General features: G+C 28.1%; 1 long non-coding RNA gene and 1 pseudogene across 1 annotated transcript in view; one reads left to right on the top strand and one right to left on the bottom strand.

The window, feature by feature from the left end:
* LOC114074489 overlaps positions 1 to 2662 on the bottom strand; it is a 25672-nt gene extending 23010 nt beyond the window's left edge. Inside the window, exon 1 of the long non-coding RNA XR_003574901.1 lies at positions 2552 to 2662. This is a non-coding gene — a long non-coding RNA (uncharacterized LOC114074489). The remainder of the gene's footprint in view (positions 1 to 2551) is intronic.
* An 8532-nt stretch (positions 2663 to 11194) lies between these two features.
* Positions 11195 to 15118, top strand: LOC107032752 (annotated as a pseudogene).
* Positions 15119 to 16827: the final 1709 nt, after the last annotated feature.

Raw genomic sequence — 16827 nt, 5'->3', positions numbered from 1 at the left:
AAAAATTATTTTCAATTAATTAGTTGATAACAGAAGTTAACCGAAATGTTTTCAACTTTTTAGTTCCGACTCGGATCCGCGCACGTGACCCGTTTTAAATTCCGTTATATTTAAAAATTCCCGCCATGACTGTTCTGAAAGGTTGCAACTGTCAGAAACAGTCAATACCATTTGAAAGTTTGCAACCTTTCATTAATGGTCGTGTCAATTCTGAAAGGGTTGCAACCTTTCAGAATATATTCTTCTTGCCTATAAATACCATTCAGTCTTCAGAATATTTCCCTACGAATTTTCTGATCTTCCTTCTTCTTAAAAAACACATATTCCTTCGTGTACTTTCCTGCTGTGGATTGATTCGCTGACAGTAGAGTTTTTGGTATCTATACTTTACTGATTAAGATCATTTTACCCTGGGAGGTTATATTCCAAATCAAACCTCGGATACTAGAGGGGAATAATTTCCTTAAGGGGACACTGTGAATTCAGTGGACTTGATTTTCTTCCTAAATAATCAAAAAGAGTATTCCAGATTCTGGTAAGTTTTACAGATTCAATTATTTTTTAAAAATAAATTTCTGTTCATCTTATTTACTGGTTCTAAAAATCTCAGTTACTTCGTGTTTCTGACTGATTTATTACAACCAGTAATTTCTGCTTTTCATAACACAGATTGGCAACAGTGGCTCTGGGATATGCCTATGATTTGTCTAGCTAAGGAGCTATAGATAGTGTAGGTACAAATGGTTCCACTCTCATGACTCAGGAATGCTAGCTTATCGGCAACCTTGTTAGCTTCTCTCATAATATGGAACTATTAATGCACTTAGCAGTGATTATCATCATTAATATCTTAGTTTTGACTTTTGAGGTTGATTTTAATTAAATGTGTATTTTTAGGATAGACTAAATTAAATTAAAATTTCAGCCGTTAAAAAATATATTTAAAAAAAGAAGGTGCCAGTAATTCAAACATGTATTGGTGACGTGGACTATATTTTAATAGAGCTTAGCCCCCTATGGCCTATAATATTGTGCCTGTAAATTGTGTTGTTTTCTAATTTCAACTTTGAATCCGAATAACAATACAATAACAACAGTAACAAAGGAAAAAATATTAAGTTAGAATGTAGTAAGAAAAGATGAGATACTAGAATCGAGAATGAATATGGGAGATAGTTGAGTGTTGTCACACCCATTATTTTTTTCTCAAAATTGAATTACTTGTCTTGAAAGAAAAGAGTTTTTCCAATTAAAGTGACTTTTCAAAAAGGGATCATTTTATTTCAGAGTCGCCACTTGAAATTGTGTTTTGGTGTTCCAAGTCACCTTATTTACATCCCTAATCAAAAGGAAGTTGACTCGTTATTTTATGGTCAGCGAAATCAAAAATCGGGTAAGGAATTCTGTTGACCGAAGGAAAGGTACTAGGCACCCCTCGATCCCGTGGTTCTAGCACGGTCGCTTTATTGACTTTTATATGACTTGACTTAATTTTAAATATATTATGTTTATTACATAATTTACTTATGTCCCGCTTTCTTTTATTTATTTTAAATTACTTTGTAAAGTTGTCATATTTTATTAGTGTGTGATTTATCGGTAGCAGCTCTTTCCAACCTCACCACAAATTTGTTTGTATCTAAAGACTAAAAGTAGTTTAATGTTTTTTGGATCTTAATATTTTATTAGTATTATCATTACTATAAGCCTCAATTATACATTATCTTAGTTTTATTTTTCTAAAAGGAAATGAACAATATATTAATAAGAATATAAGATAAAAATAAATTAAAATAATACACCTTTTCATATAATTTTTTTACTTTTTCTTATTTTAGTCACTAAAATGAAAAGAACCCAGTAATTAAAATCAATTTTATTTATTTATTTATTTTGCACGTTGTGGGTCACTTTAATATTGTTTTTCTTTTTTTTTTATTTTGTTTCTCTTTCTTCTTATACTTTACCTTATTTTTCTTTTATATTTTCTCCTTCTTATTTTTATATTTTTATGTTTTATAAATTTCTTTTACGTCTTTTCCTTTTACATAAATTTTTATTTTTATTCTTTCAACATGAATAAATTAATTGATTTTTAAAAAAAAAAAAAGGTTTCGCATTAAAAGAAATGTAAAGATAGTGAAGGTTTGATTAATTTTATTTTTATTTTTATTCTTCTCTTTTTAAAAAGTAAATAAATACAGTTTTATTAAATATAAAAAGTGAAAAATTAACTTAACAAATAAGAACTAAATTTCATCTAATTATTGCTAACTGCATACTGTAGAATATTAAGCTTCAAATTTTAATAAATAACAAGATAAGAGGAAACTTTAGAGCAAGCAAGAATAAATACATGTTATTTAAATTTTACTCTAAATTTAATAATATAAAATATCAATCTATTTCATATCATAATGGAAAAATTAAACATGCATAAATTTAAAACACTTTATATCATTGAAACCATATCTTGCATGATTCTGAAACCAAATAATGTAATAAAGATCAAGTGTTACCTTTTGTGAAAATTAATTCACAAAGAAAATACCTCGATAAAGACCACGAATTTGAAGCCTCGAATTCCACTATTTTTTGAGTTATTTTTTTTATGTGCGTGTGTTCCTTAGGAAAAAAAAAAGGTCAAAAGTTTTCTTTTTTTTCTCTCTTTTGCTGATCTTTTTTCCTTTAGATTTCTGAAAGTTTTCTTCTTTTTTCCTTTTTACCCCCTTTTTCCTCACTTTTTTCTTTTCTTTTGTTGATTTTCTTTTTTCTTACTTTCCTCTCTCTTTTTCTTTCCTCTTCTCCCTTTTTTCTGATTTTTTTCGTTCCTCTCTTCTCCTTTTTTTTTGTTATGTAATTTTTTATATAATAATGGGGGGGGGGGGTTGTGGGTTAGTTTTTTTTATGGTTTTTCACGAAAGGTGGGGGTAATGTAATGGTATGTGGGAATGTGGTAGTGGATAGTGATTAAGTGGGGTAATGGGTAGGTTATTATTATTAATTTTTATGGTTAATAAATAATAATAATAATAATAATGATAATAATAATAATAATAATAATTACTAGTTATTTTGGCATTGATAATAAAAAAATAAATATGAAATAACTAAATCAAAAATATAATGAAGAAAATATTAAAATCAATAATTTATTTGCAAAATTTTGAATAAATTAAAAAAAATAAAAAAAAATGTAACTTAAAGGGTAACTCTGTTTTTGTTGTTTTCAATTCCTGTAAAATAAACTTACTAAATTAAATATCTGCTTTATATTTAAAAAATATTTAATCTCTAAAAAGGGCGTAAAACTTAAATTCGGTAAAAATTACGTGTCTACAGTTTGTAGACAAAGTGACAAGTTTTGACCGAACTCTTATTTGAAAGACCAAAATTTATGTGACTGAGTCCTTGTTTTGGACAGCTTACATATCCCAGGTTATAAGGGAATCAGGTCACGTGTTGTGCAAGGAGATGAGGTGATGAGTTGGATTTAAGTGAGGTTCCATCGAGGCTTTAGATCGCGACTCTTAAAAAAATATAAAATTGAAAGCTAATAGTCAAAAGAAAAACAAATGTACAAACTTCTACCCATGCAACTTTTCTTGAATCTTCACTTGAATTTTGACTTTAAGATATTACCTTGATTTTTTGGTGAATATCTTAACTTAGAATTGGAATGGAGGCTACACTTGCCACTTAGACGGAACTTTTGACATTCTTCAAAATGACAATTTGAAAAATTCTCTTGAATAGCTTCGTTTTTTCTTGATCAAAAGTTCAATAGTAAAAGATTTGAGGAAGTCAGGCTGCTACTTGCATTGAAGAAGCTAATTCTAACCATCATTGAATTGATCATTCTAAAAAAAACTTTGTTCTTGAATTTCAAATCCATGTCTCGCTTGAGAAACTTGAAAACCACCACAAACAAAAAATAAACAATTTTTTTGCGCCAGTTTTGACTGGGCAAATTTTTGTGAGTTATTAGCAAATATAAATATAAAACATAAACTCCGACTAGGAAGTGTTTATTTTAGGAGAAAATAAAACTAAAAATCTAGACTAGGAAGTGTTTATCCTATGAGAAAGTAAGCTAGTCTCATTATTCAGAAGGTTCCTGCTAGTCCCATTATCCAGCAGGGTCCTGTTAGTTCCATTATCCAAGAGGGACAGGTCAGTCCCATTATCCAGGAAAGTCTTGCTAGTCCCATTATCCAGGAGAGTTCTGCTAGTTCCATTATCCAGAAGGGTCCTGCTAGTCCCATTATCCAGGAGGGTCCTACTAGTCCCATTATCCATGAGGGTCCCGCTAGTCCCATTATCCAGGAGGGTCCCGCTAATCCCATTATCCAAGAGGGTCCTGCTACTCCCATTATCCAGGAGGGTCCTGCTAGTCCCATTATCTAGGAGGGTCCTGCTAGTCCCATTATCCAGAAGGGTCCTGCTAGTCCCATTATGAGGAGGGTCCTTCTAGTCCCATTATCCAGGAGGATCCTGCTAGCCCCATTATCCAGAAGGGTCCTGCTAGACCATTATCCAGGAGGGTCCTGCTAATCATATTTAGGAGGGTTCTGCTAGTCCCATTATCCAGGAGGTTCCTGCTAATTCTAAATCTTATATTAAAGAATATCTTATTAAACAGAATCATCATCTAGAATCATCACAACATTTTTTATTTTTACTCCAGTTTGCACTAGAAAATATTTTTTTTATATAAATTATTAGTAGCATAAATGAGAAATACACGTTCACAAAACAAACTCAAGACAATATGCAATTAGGGAGTTTGTTCCCTAGATATGAATGATGATAGCGTGTTTGTTTTCTAGAATCGGTAGTGCATTTCTTTTTAACAAATAAAACTACGCTCAGTTTTTAAATTGATGAATTTTGAAAGTCTTTTTAATTAATTATTTTTTATTTATTATTTTTTTGAAAAGATGATCCATTTTTTATCATTGACGGATATAAGATTTTATTGATTGAGATCGAGCTCATTGCAAGACTGCGTACGTATCATGTATAGCAAGAATCAGGTCAGACATAGTTTATAAAGACCTAATTTTTTTTTATTTTATCTTGATTTTTTTTACAAAAGACATCTTTTGATATATGAACCAATTCATGGTTGACAATGTTTTGACTTTAGTTGGTACCAACAATTAGCATGATGCATATGAGTCATCTTCAACTACTTTCAGACAAATTTGAGGTCAACTTTGAGTAATCACTAAAATTTCAAATGGTATCTCAAACATACTTAAGTGTTTACCTGAATTGATATTGCTTAAGTTAAGGGATAAAGTCATTCAAATCTTCATGTTTCAAGTGCCCTCGCAATAAATGAAGTCCTACTTAGCACAATAGAAGTGTTTCGATCTTAGGACGTTTTATATCAAAGTCACTCACACTCAGAAAGATATTCAATGTATGAGATTGAGATACCATATGCTTGGCCCTTATGTAAGTATCCATTGATGTGAGAACACACAAAATGGGATCAAATAGGACTTATTATTGGCTTGTAACGTAGGTTTGGAGAAAAGTAGGACATTCATTTGGGGTAAAATGATTATTTCCTCCTTAAAAATTGCACAACTTTGAATATTTTTTGTTTTCTTGAAATCTTTTTCCCATTCATTTTTTTTAATTTTCTCTCCTTTCATTTTTTTTATTATATCTTTTTTGTAATTTTGCTTGAACTTGCACATACTTATTCTTTTCACTTTGATATTCAACTTAGGTCTCGGCACTGTTTATCTAATTGATAGTACACACATGGAGGTGAGATCCAGAAATAGTACATTTATGCTCTAAAAATGATATATGTGAAGTGGTGGTTATTCAAATAAAAATGTTTTATGCGCAAAATGGGAGTCTTATGATAACATCTCATTTGGTAAGCTTGAAAGGCACAATCGGATCAAAGAAAGTCTATAATCATTTTTCAAGTTAAATGTTGCTCACAATTTCACTTTGACCAACATTTAGGTCAAGTTCTAGATCAAAAATCATTCCATTAAATTTTATATCTAAAGCTCACCACACAATGCAAAGGAAACAATGAGGTCGAATTTGTTTTAACCTTAACTTTAAGCAAAATAGTTTCTTAAGTATAACATAAATATATCAAGAGATACCGAAAAAATTCTATATGTCACAACAAAGTTAGTCTGTCCTGTCAAATAGTTTAACACTTAATTATTTTTCTTATGCACAATTGTAAGAATTTTGGTACCAACCAAGTCAAATATTGTTTAAGAATAAAATTAAAAAAATCAATTTTTTTTGCCCCAATTTTTGTGGCAAGGACTTTTTAGATTTTTTTCTTGGTTGAACCGAACCTCAAATAAGGCTGCCTATGTATCTTGTATAAAGCAAGAATCAGGTCGAACGTAGTTCCAAAGTATTGTAAACACAACATTATTTTTTATAGGAAATACTTCTATTTTTTAATATTTTTTAAAAGATCACTGAACCCGAGGAGGATCGCCTACATATCTCATCGAGTTGAGAATTAGGTGTGCATAGTTTGTTTAATCTTACTTTTTTTATTTATTTCTTAAAAAAATATGTATTCTACCTTTTGAAAACTATTTTTATGTTGGTCATGTTGTAAAAATACAAATGTTAAACTTTTTGAGATTTTACAAATAATTGCTATATTTATTATTTTTGAGAATTTTTTTGTTTACTAATTTATTCAAACGCTGATCGGCATTCAAATAATATATTTGTAACATATAACACATAAACTTGAACTCAATGTTGAGCCACATTTAATTACAAAATGCATATGAAGCAAACAAAATGAATCATATTAAGGATAATAAATGTCTTAGACCTGTTTTTACTAAGTTTAGCAACCTAATGAAATGGGTGTCTAGACTGTCTATAAAAACGAGTGGACAACCTAAATTGAGAAGGGGCAGTTTACCGGTAGCAGGGCTTTTCGACCTCACTGTTTATCCTCCCTATCCTAAGATGTGTTACTATATAATCTTTCCCAGGAGCGTTGTCGCATCTCTGGTATCTCAGGGTTCGGGAGGTAATCGCATCTCCGAATAAAGTATCTCAGAAAACTTAAATTGGTGTGTATAGAAGACAATTTATATTGAAATTCAAACAATATCATAGCGGTTACCAAGCGAATATATACCACATTAATATAACAAACACAATAAAATTAATAATAGTCATATACAAGTCAATATTTATAAGCTCAAATTCTAGTTAGTCCCAGTGGAGTCTCCATCTGTCATACCCCTTATTTTTCTCTCAAAATTGAATTGCTTGTCTTGAAAGAAAAGAGATTTTCCAATTAAAGTGACATTTCAAAAAGGAATTATTTTATTTCAGAGTCACCACTTGAAATTGAGTTTTGGTGTTCCAAGTCACCTTATTTACATCCTAATCAAAAGAAAGTTGACTCGTTATTTATGATCTGCGAAATCAAAAATCGGGTAAGGAATTCTGTTGACCAAAGGGAAGGTATTAGGCACCCCTCAATCCCGTGGTTATACATTATCTTAGTTTTATTTTTCTAAAAGGAAATGAACAATATATTAATAAGAACATAAGATAAAAATAAAATAAAATAATACACCTTTTCATATAATATTTTTACTTTTTCTTATTTTAGTCATTAAAATGAAAAGACCTAGTAATTAAAATCAATTTTATTTGTTTATTTATTTTGCATGTTGTGGGTCACTTTAATATTGTTTTTCTATTTTTTTTTTATTTTGTTTCTCTTTCTTCTTATACTTTACCTTTTTTTTCTTTTATATTTTCTCCTTCTTATTTTTATACTTTTATATTTTATAAATTTCTTTTACGTCTTTTCCTTTTATATGAATTTTTATTTTTTATTCTTTCAACATGAATAAATTAATTGATTTTTTAAAAAAAAAAATTCGCATTAAAAGAAATGTAAAGATAGTGTAGTTTTGATTTATTTTATTTTTATTTTTATTTTTATTCTTCTCTTTTTAAGAAATAAATAAATACATTTTTATTAAATATACAAAGTGAAAAAGTAACTTAACAAATAAGAACTAAATTTCATCTAATTATTGCTAATTGCATACTGTAAGCTTCAAATTTTAATAAAGAACAAGATAAAAGGAAACTTTAGAGCAAGCAAGAATAAATACATGTTATATAAATTTTACTCTAAATTTAATAATATAAAATCTCAATCTATTTCATATCATAATTAAAAAATAAAACATGCATAAATTTAAAACACTTTATATCATTGAAACCATATCTTGCATGATTCTGAAACCAAATAATGTAATAAAGATCAAGTGTTACCTTTTGTGAAAATTAATTCACAAAGAAAATACCTCGATAAGGACCACGAATTTGAAGCCTCTAATTCCACTATTTTTTGAGTTGTTTTTTTTATGTGCGTGTGTTCATTCGGAAAAAAAAGGTGAAAAGTTTTCTTTTTTTTTCTCTCTCTTTTGCTGATCTTTTTTCCTTTAGATTTCTGAAATTTTTCTTATCTTTTCTTTTGTACCCCCTTTTTCCTCTCTTTTTTCTTTTCTTTTGCTGATTTTCTTTTTTCTTCCTTTCCTCTCTCTTTTTCTTTCCTCTTCTCCCTTTTTTCTGATTTTTTTCGTTCCTCTCTTCTCCTTTTTTTTTTTTGTTATATAATTATTTATATAATAATAGGGGGGGTTGTGGGTTAGTTTTTTATGGTGTTTCATGGAAGGTGGGGGTAGTGTAATGGTATGTGGGAATGTGGTAGTGGATAGTGACTAAGTGGGGTAATGAGTAGGTTATTATTATTAATTTTTATTGTTAATAAATAATAATAATGATAATAATAATAATAATAATAATAATAATAATAATAATAATAATAATAATAATAATAATAATAATAATAATAATAATAATAATAATTACTAGTTATTTTGGCATTGATAATAAAAAAATAAATATGAAATAGCTAAATCAAAAATATAATGAAGAAAATATTAAAATCAATAACTTATTTGCTAAATTTTGAATAAATTAAAAAAAAATGTAACTTAAAGTGTAACTCTATTTTTGTTGTTTTCAAATCCTTGAAAATAAACTTACTAAATAAAATATCTACTTTATATTTAAAATAAGCTCTAAAAAGGGCGTAAAATTTAAATTCGGTCAAAATTACGTGTCTACAATTGTCAAAACATTAGCAAATTTGTATAACTATTTTTTATAATCATGATCCTTTTAAATACTTAATTGGATTTAAATTTCAAATAAAATTCTTAAATATTATACTCGATCCAATGATATCATACTAAATCAATAATATTGACCATATATCTAAGGTATAAACCCTTATAAAGTCATCATGGATCACAACATTTTTCAATATTCAATCATTATACCATATCTAAGCTATATACCCATATAAAGTCATCATGGATCACTACACTTTTTAATCTTTAACCACCATTTAGAATGTAAAAATTGTACTGGCAGAGTTTTAAAATATAATTTATGTCTCTTCTTATTTCTTTTAACTTCTTGTCACAAATATATTATAATATTTGTGTGATTTAAATTATACTCTTTTCATATCAATTTAAATGTTATCATATTGTTTGAATTCCGTAAGTTTTATTCTAACCCACAATATCTACCTAAGTAAGAAATTCTTATTAAAAGTACAGAAAAATATTTAATTTAACTATTTCAAATTTTGAAATTTGATATCATTAATTGAAGAAATATTATCAGGCAAACCAGAACAAAGGAAGTCTTTATTCAAAATAACAACTATCCATCTCAGTATCAAAGTCATAGTAGGTAGGGGTGTGCGAAATTGAATCGAAAATTGAATTAAATCGTAAATCGAGTTAACTCGGAAAAAGAATCAACTAGTGATTTGGTTTGACTTGGTTTGATATTGGGAAAAAAACCAACTATATTTGGGTTGATTTGGATTTAACTAAAAAAAATTAATTCGAGATCAAACCAACCCGACATTATATATGTAATTTTGAAATTTTATTTTATACATATAAATATGCACTTTAATTTCATTTTAAAACATTTTTTATACTATTTCATAGTTTTTATCTGATAATATATTATTTCAAGTTTAAAACTTAGAATTCGGAATGGTCAATGAAGATTATAGTTCATAGGTATTGATAATTATAATAAAACTTAAATTAATACTAATGCAAAAAGAAAATCAATTCAACACTAAGAATGACAATAATATAGAATATTTGTTCTTTAGTTTTACATTGGTTTAAACAATTAAACATAATCAAATAATCTTATTTTAACTTTCGTTATACATTTAGTAATGTAACTAATACTTATTAAACTTATTTTAGCATTATTTAGTACTTTTAAGTTATGATTATTTTCATTATGACTTTACAATATTTATTTTATAAGATGATTTCATTATTATTTTTTATTGAATATTTTTTTGTCATCAATACTCATTTCATATTTTGTGTTATTATTATTTTAAGAAACATCTTAGATAATTGTACTTTGGTTGTACAAAAGAAATATTTGTAGCAGAAGTTAATTATATGTGTGTATGCAAACTTTACCAAAAAATCCAAAAATCTGGAAAAATCATAAGCTTTTAGTTTTTTTTTATTTATAAATTTAAAAATTCGACACAATGGTTTGGTTTGGTATTTAAAAGATCTGAATCAACCCGAGGTTGAAAAACCCGAAAAAATCTGAATTTTATTAGTTTGGTTGATTTATAAATTTAAAAATTTTACACGAACAAATTGATTTAATATTAAAAAAATCCGAACCAACTCGGTCATATACACCCCTAATAGTTGGATAGATAAGATATCTTCGCTCGACGGCAGAATCATAATTATCAAAAAGGATGCCAAATATAAAGAATTATTTAGAAAGAATTCAAGAGATTTCAACAATATTTATACATTCAGAAAAATTATTTTTATTTAACTATACGATATAATTTTCCGTTAAAGGAAGATAAAATAGACATCCTCTTAAGTATATGTGGTTTAATATACCTCCATTCTTAAATAGATGTATTAACAAATGAGGCTATAGAAGTAGGTAGCCGATGTCCAATTTAATGAGACTCCTCTACATTTACAATCATTTTTTGTCCCAATTTTCATCTCTATGAACTATTTTCGATATAATTGTACTCCTTGCTATTATTAGTATAATTATGGCATTTAATGTTGAAACTAATTTTGGACAAGGAAAAATATCTGGCAGAAAGTTGCAAGGTTTCCCATTTTATAGTTATAAAAAAGGAGCCAATGTTATTTCTATTGGCCCAACTCAAGTTCCACAATTATCATGGAAGTTAATTTTCCATGAAAAAGAGAGACTATTATTGAGCAAGGAAAAATTTGGAATTTATGGTGGAAAGTTTGTCCCTGAGACATTAATATCTTCTTTAACAAAGCTTGATTATGAATTCAACTATGCTTTGCATGACCCTCAATTTCAGGTTGGTCAAAAATTCCTAGACTTGTATATGTTTTCTGTAATGATGTTCAATTCCACGTACAAAACAATTTTAAAATTGAGAAGTTCTAAATGACCAGAAAATTTGGCAAGAATTTAGCTATAAAATTTTAAAAATTATAAAAAAATTATTTTAAAATAAATTGATTTTTCTCAATTTTTTGTAAAAAATATTAAAGATTAAAGGATAAACATATTTTTAAAAAAAGTAAAATTACATAGAAAAATCTCATTTGCCAAATTCTGGCCTAATTTTGTGGCCAAAAAGATTCTTCCTTTAAAATTTGTGATTAAATAAAAGTAAAAATCCTTTTGGCCAGAAAATTTGGCCAGTGTTTTACCTACGTTATCTTACTTTTTTTCTTTTTGAACATTTTTACCCAATTAACTTTATTACCTTTTAACTAAAAAATAGAAAAGACCAGTTTATTTTAAAATAAAAAAAGATATTCTACACTTTTTAGATTTTCTAGCAAAATTCTGACCCTTAATAAAAATCATTTGTGAAGTTGTTTCATTAATCTATTGTATACAAACTTTGAACTATACTAAACAAATCACATATATATACATAACTAACTAAACAAATCACATATATCTACATAATTATATATAGTTCCTTCAATTTGTACCACTATATATGATCTCACTAAGAGTAATTGTACTTTTCATGTGATTTTTCATATAAATTGTGTGTTTATTTTGGTCAATGCTATTATACTTTAAGTGTCTGTTTGTACATCTAAAAGTAGAGGACATAATAATGAGTAAAAGACACGTTTATGTATTATGTATGAAGTGATGAATAGACTTAATTATTTGAATTTTGAATATTGATGGAGCTTGAAGTAGCATTAAGAGACTATGTAGGTCTTGAAACACCTTTACACTTTGCCCAAAAACTCATAAATTATTACAAGAGAATTAATAAGGGGATAGGGCCAGATATATATCTTAAAAGGGAAGATCTCAACCATGGTGGCACACACAAGATCAACAACGCTATTGCACAAGCGATGTTGGCCAAACGCATCGACTTCATAAACGTCGTGGCGCCCACCGGTGCTGGGCAGCACGGTGTCGCCACGGCGGCTGCGTGTGCCAAACTCTCATTGGAGTGCACAATATTGATGGGAAGCTTAGATATGGAGAGACAACCTTCAAACGTACTCTTGATGAAGCATCTTGGTGCAAAGGTACATCCTTTTTCCACTTCTTGGCCAAGTACGTTGTGTGACATCATGTACTCCCCCATTTCAATTTATGTGACACATTTCAAATTTCGAGATAGAAACAAGTCTATTTTTTATTATAATATTTTCATATATCTTTTAAATATTTTAGATTGTCAATTATTATGACTTATATATATAGAACTTTTCACGTAGTTTATGAATATATAAAATATTTATTTCAAAAAAATAATCATGCACAAATTCTCGATTAAATTTAAACTGGTTGACTGTCGGAAGAAATAAATGTTTCAAATAAATTGAGACATACAGAGTAATTAATCATCTTATTAAGGGGTTTCATGTGAAATTTAGAGTTGAATTGTTTTTAAAATTTAAAATATGTATGTTTGGTCAGATTTCATAGTGAAATTATTTAAAGTTGAATTGTTTTTAAAAAGTGTAAAATATAGATGTTTGGTCAAGTTTCATAGTGAAATTTGAAAAATATAATTTTTATTTCCGAAGTAAACAAATGATATTTGAAATTTTCAGTTGGGCTTTTCCATGAATATGAGTTGTGTTTGTTTCTAAAGTGAAAAAAATGATATTTAAAAAACGATTATATCTTTTCTTGTTTGCAATTCTTTTATTTATCTTTTTAAACTACTTAAAATCAGATAAATAATACTCCTCCCATATCAATTTATTTAATAATTTTAGAATTTTAAAATTTAAACAAGTCTATTTTCGATAGTAGATTCTTTTTTACATTTTTAATATTTTAAATTGTCAATTATTAAGACTTTAGTACTTTTTAGTTTACAAATATAGTTAATGTCATTGCAAAAATTTAAAGATTCTATATTCATAAATTGTCAATCAAATTTAAATTGTTTAGCTCTCGAAAAACAAAAAGTTTCACATAAATTGAAATAGAAAAAATACTTATTTCCTTTGGGGATTTTTCCATGACAAAAACAAAATTAATGTACAGGTGAAATCAGTCAAAGGAAGCTTCAAAGATGCTAGTATTAGATATTGGGTTAACAATGTGACAAAAACCTACTTCTTAGTAGGTGCAGCCATAGGACCTCACCCATGTCCAACCATGGTTCGTGCATTTCAATCAATTATTGAAAAAGAGACTAGGAAACAAGCCATGGAGAAGTGGGGTGGCATGCTTGTGTTGGGAGTGGCTCTAATGCTTTGGGATTGTTTCATGAATTTATAGAAGATGAACATGTTAGGATAATAGGAGTTGAGGTCGGTGGGACCGGTCTTTTTTCAGGTAATGATTATGAATTCACGTAAATATAATAAATTTTGTCTAGACATTTATAATATTGTTATGAAAATTTATAAAAATTTAAAATATTCATCTTGTGCAGATCAACACTGGGCAACTATGGCTTGGGATCAAGTTGGGGTGTACCATGATGCCATGAGCTATCTATTACAAGACGAGGAGGGCCAACTTATCGTACCACACTTTATAAGCGTTGGGTAGATTTTACTTTTAACACCATAATTTCTACTTAAATGGTGTATTCATATTAAAAAGTTATTGATTTTACATAAAATATTAAGTTTAGAATTCAATTACTATCACACTTGAAATCGTTGTTATAAAAATCGAGAATCATGTTGACCTTTGTTAATAATATAAAAATGATGTGCACTATAAATGTGTAATAACTAAAATATTGTTTGTATAAGTAGATTAGAGTATCCTGGTGTCAGCCCTGAGCTTAGCTTCTTTCTAAAAGACATGGGACGTATCGAGTTTTCTACCATTACAGATGAAGAAGCGCTAGAAGGTAATTATCTCAAAATAAGTGTATATTCTTTATTTTTTAAAACTTATATACAAGGAAAAATCCTTAACTGTGTCATTGCATTAGTAGAAAAAAAATTTATTTATGTAAATTCGTTAAAAATTTAACTCATTTATATAATTTATATTTGAGAAAAGACTCATACATGACATCACTTGAAATGACGTAGTTGAGCTAAACTTTTAACGGTGAAATGGATCACCCTTTTCTCAAAGTTCGATAGCATATATGAGCATGTTTCATTTTTTAAAATGATTAAATAATGACATGGTCAAATCATAATAATGAACCACGTGTAAAAATGGTTCTTTCAAAAGCGAAACTGTTTTTATGGAGTTCACAAATAATGACATGGATAAACTTTTTCTCAAACGAAAATGGATGAGCCAAACATTTAACGGATGACATAAAAAAATCTTTTTTAAAAAAAAATTCGATGACATATTTAAACTTTTTACCTCTATACAACAATAATATAGTTTATTTCACTTTTGTGTCGCAGCGTATAAACGATTGTGTAGGCTAGAAGAAATAATTCAAGGTTTAGAAGCTTCTCATGCAATTGCATTTCTTGACAAGCTTTGTCTTCAATCATACACCAAACCATGAATAAAATATATCATCAACACCTATTTATATAAACAATGTAAATATTGTAATGAATAGAAAGCTATCCAAGATATATCATTGCATAGATGGGGCACTCAATTAAAGTGACATAAGATATGTATTTGAAATCTTCTTCTTTCTTAGAGAGAGAGAGAAAATAACATATTTAGGTGAAGTGTCTTTTATTATTAGTATAGTATACATTCGATCTTTAGGCAAGAAATTGAGATTCCCAATCAATCAGATTTGGTGTTCAAATAAAAAACAAATACAAGAATACAAAACACATACTTTCTTTGTTTCTTTCGTTTCGATTTGTTTAATCTATTTTGATTTGACACAAAGTTTAAAAAAATAAAGAATGCATTTGAAACTTATGGTATAAAAATAAAGATATATCAACTGCATCAAATTATCCTTAATCATGTAATCTTAAACATATCATATAGAAAGTTGGAATAAAAATGTGGTTGAAAATGGAAAGAGACATTTTTTTTTAAACGGACTATAAAGAAAAATAGGTCAAATAAGTTGTAGCTTCAGCTTTCAGCTCATGAACAATTGTTGCATAATTGGTGATTTTACACATTTTTCTTCTCTAGTTTTTGGTGCTATCTTGTAGTTGTTGCTTATTATTTGGCACATCTTTGGAGTCATTTTTGCAAATGAATTCGTTACTTTTGTTGATTATAGTGAGGCTTTTGTTTTATGGTTTTTACTCTATAGTTTGAAGAAGTTTTCCACGTAAATTTGATATTCTTCTGACCTTTCTTCTTCATTTGACCATTCTTCCTCATCAATGGATTCATTTGCCCTGTCATTTGCCCCCTCATCTGCTTGTTCTTCTATATCAACCTTTTCTATATGCTCTAAATCATTTTTGTCAACTCAATATCCATTTTGTGGTTACCACTTGATATGTCTTCATTGATAACATTCAATTACCCTCAAAACAAATTTGAAGATCAGTAAGCGGTCATAGTCAGTAAAAACTATTTAACTAACAGTGGGGTTCATACACCATTAGGAATTTTTGACATAATAGGTGGATTGAAGGCATTTTTAACCATCTCTAATACACTAAGAATATTTTTGAATCATTTCTAATACACTAAGGGCATTTTTGATCCAATAGGTGGATGAAAAGACAAGTTTGACCCAACCGGTGGAAGGAGACAATTTTGAACGACTTCTAATACGTCAAGGGCATTTTTAAACCTTTCATTAGTAACTTTTAGAAATTTCTCTATCTAGTGGAGACTATGAATTCTTTTTTGTAATGACCAAGACCCGAAAGATAATTTTTGATAATTTTTAATAGTCATTTAACTATAGTTAATTAATTTGTGGATAATTTGGTTATTTTTAATTATAATGGGTCAAGCCTAAAATATTAAAATTGATTGGTAGGAATTATTACTTTTAATCTATATCATGCATTATTTATCTGTCTTAATTTATTCCCTTCATTCATTCTCTCTCACGTATTGTGATGACTCGTATGTGGTTCTTCATGTGCGTAGTCGATGTCGTGTATGGTTTGTATATTAGATTTGGTATTAAGGTGGAAGTAATATAGTTATGGAATGTGTGGTTAGATTTAGAATGTTTAAAAATTTGAAGGGGTTATGTAAGGTTAGTTTTTCTAGTAAAGTGAATAGCACTTGTGTGGTATATACGATATTTGGAGTGGTTTAACAATTGGAGGT

This window comes from Solanum pennellii, chromosome 10, assembly GCF_001406875.1.
Source record: "Solanum pennellii chromosome 10, SPENNV200".
In the NCBI taxonomy this organism is placed as follows: Eukaryota; Viridiplantae; Streptophyta; class Magnoliopsida; order Solanales; family Solanaceae; genus Solanum; species Solanum pennellii.
Note: the sequence above shows the minus strand (reverse complement) of the source record. Positions and strands in the feature narration are given on the sequence as shown.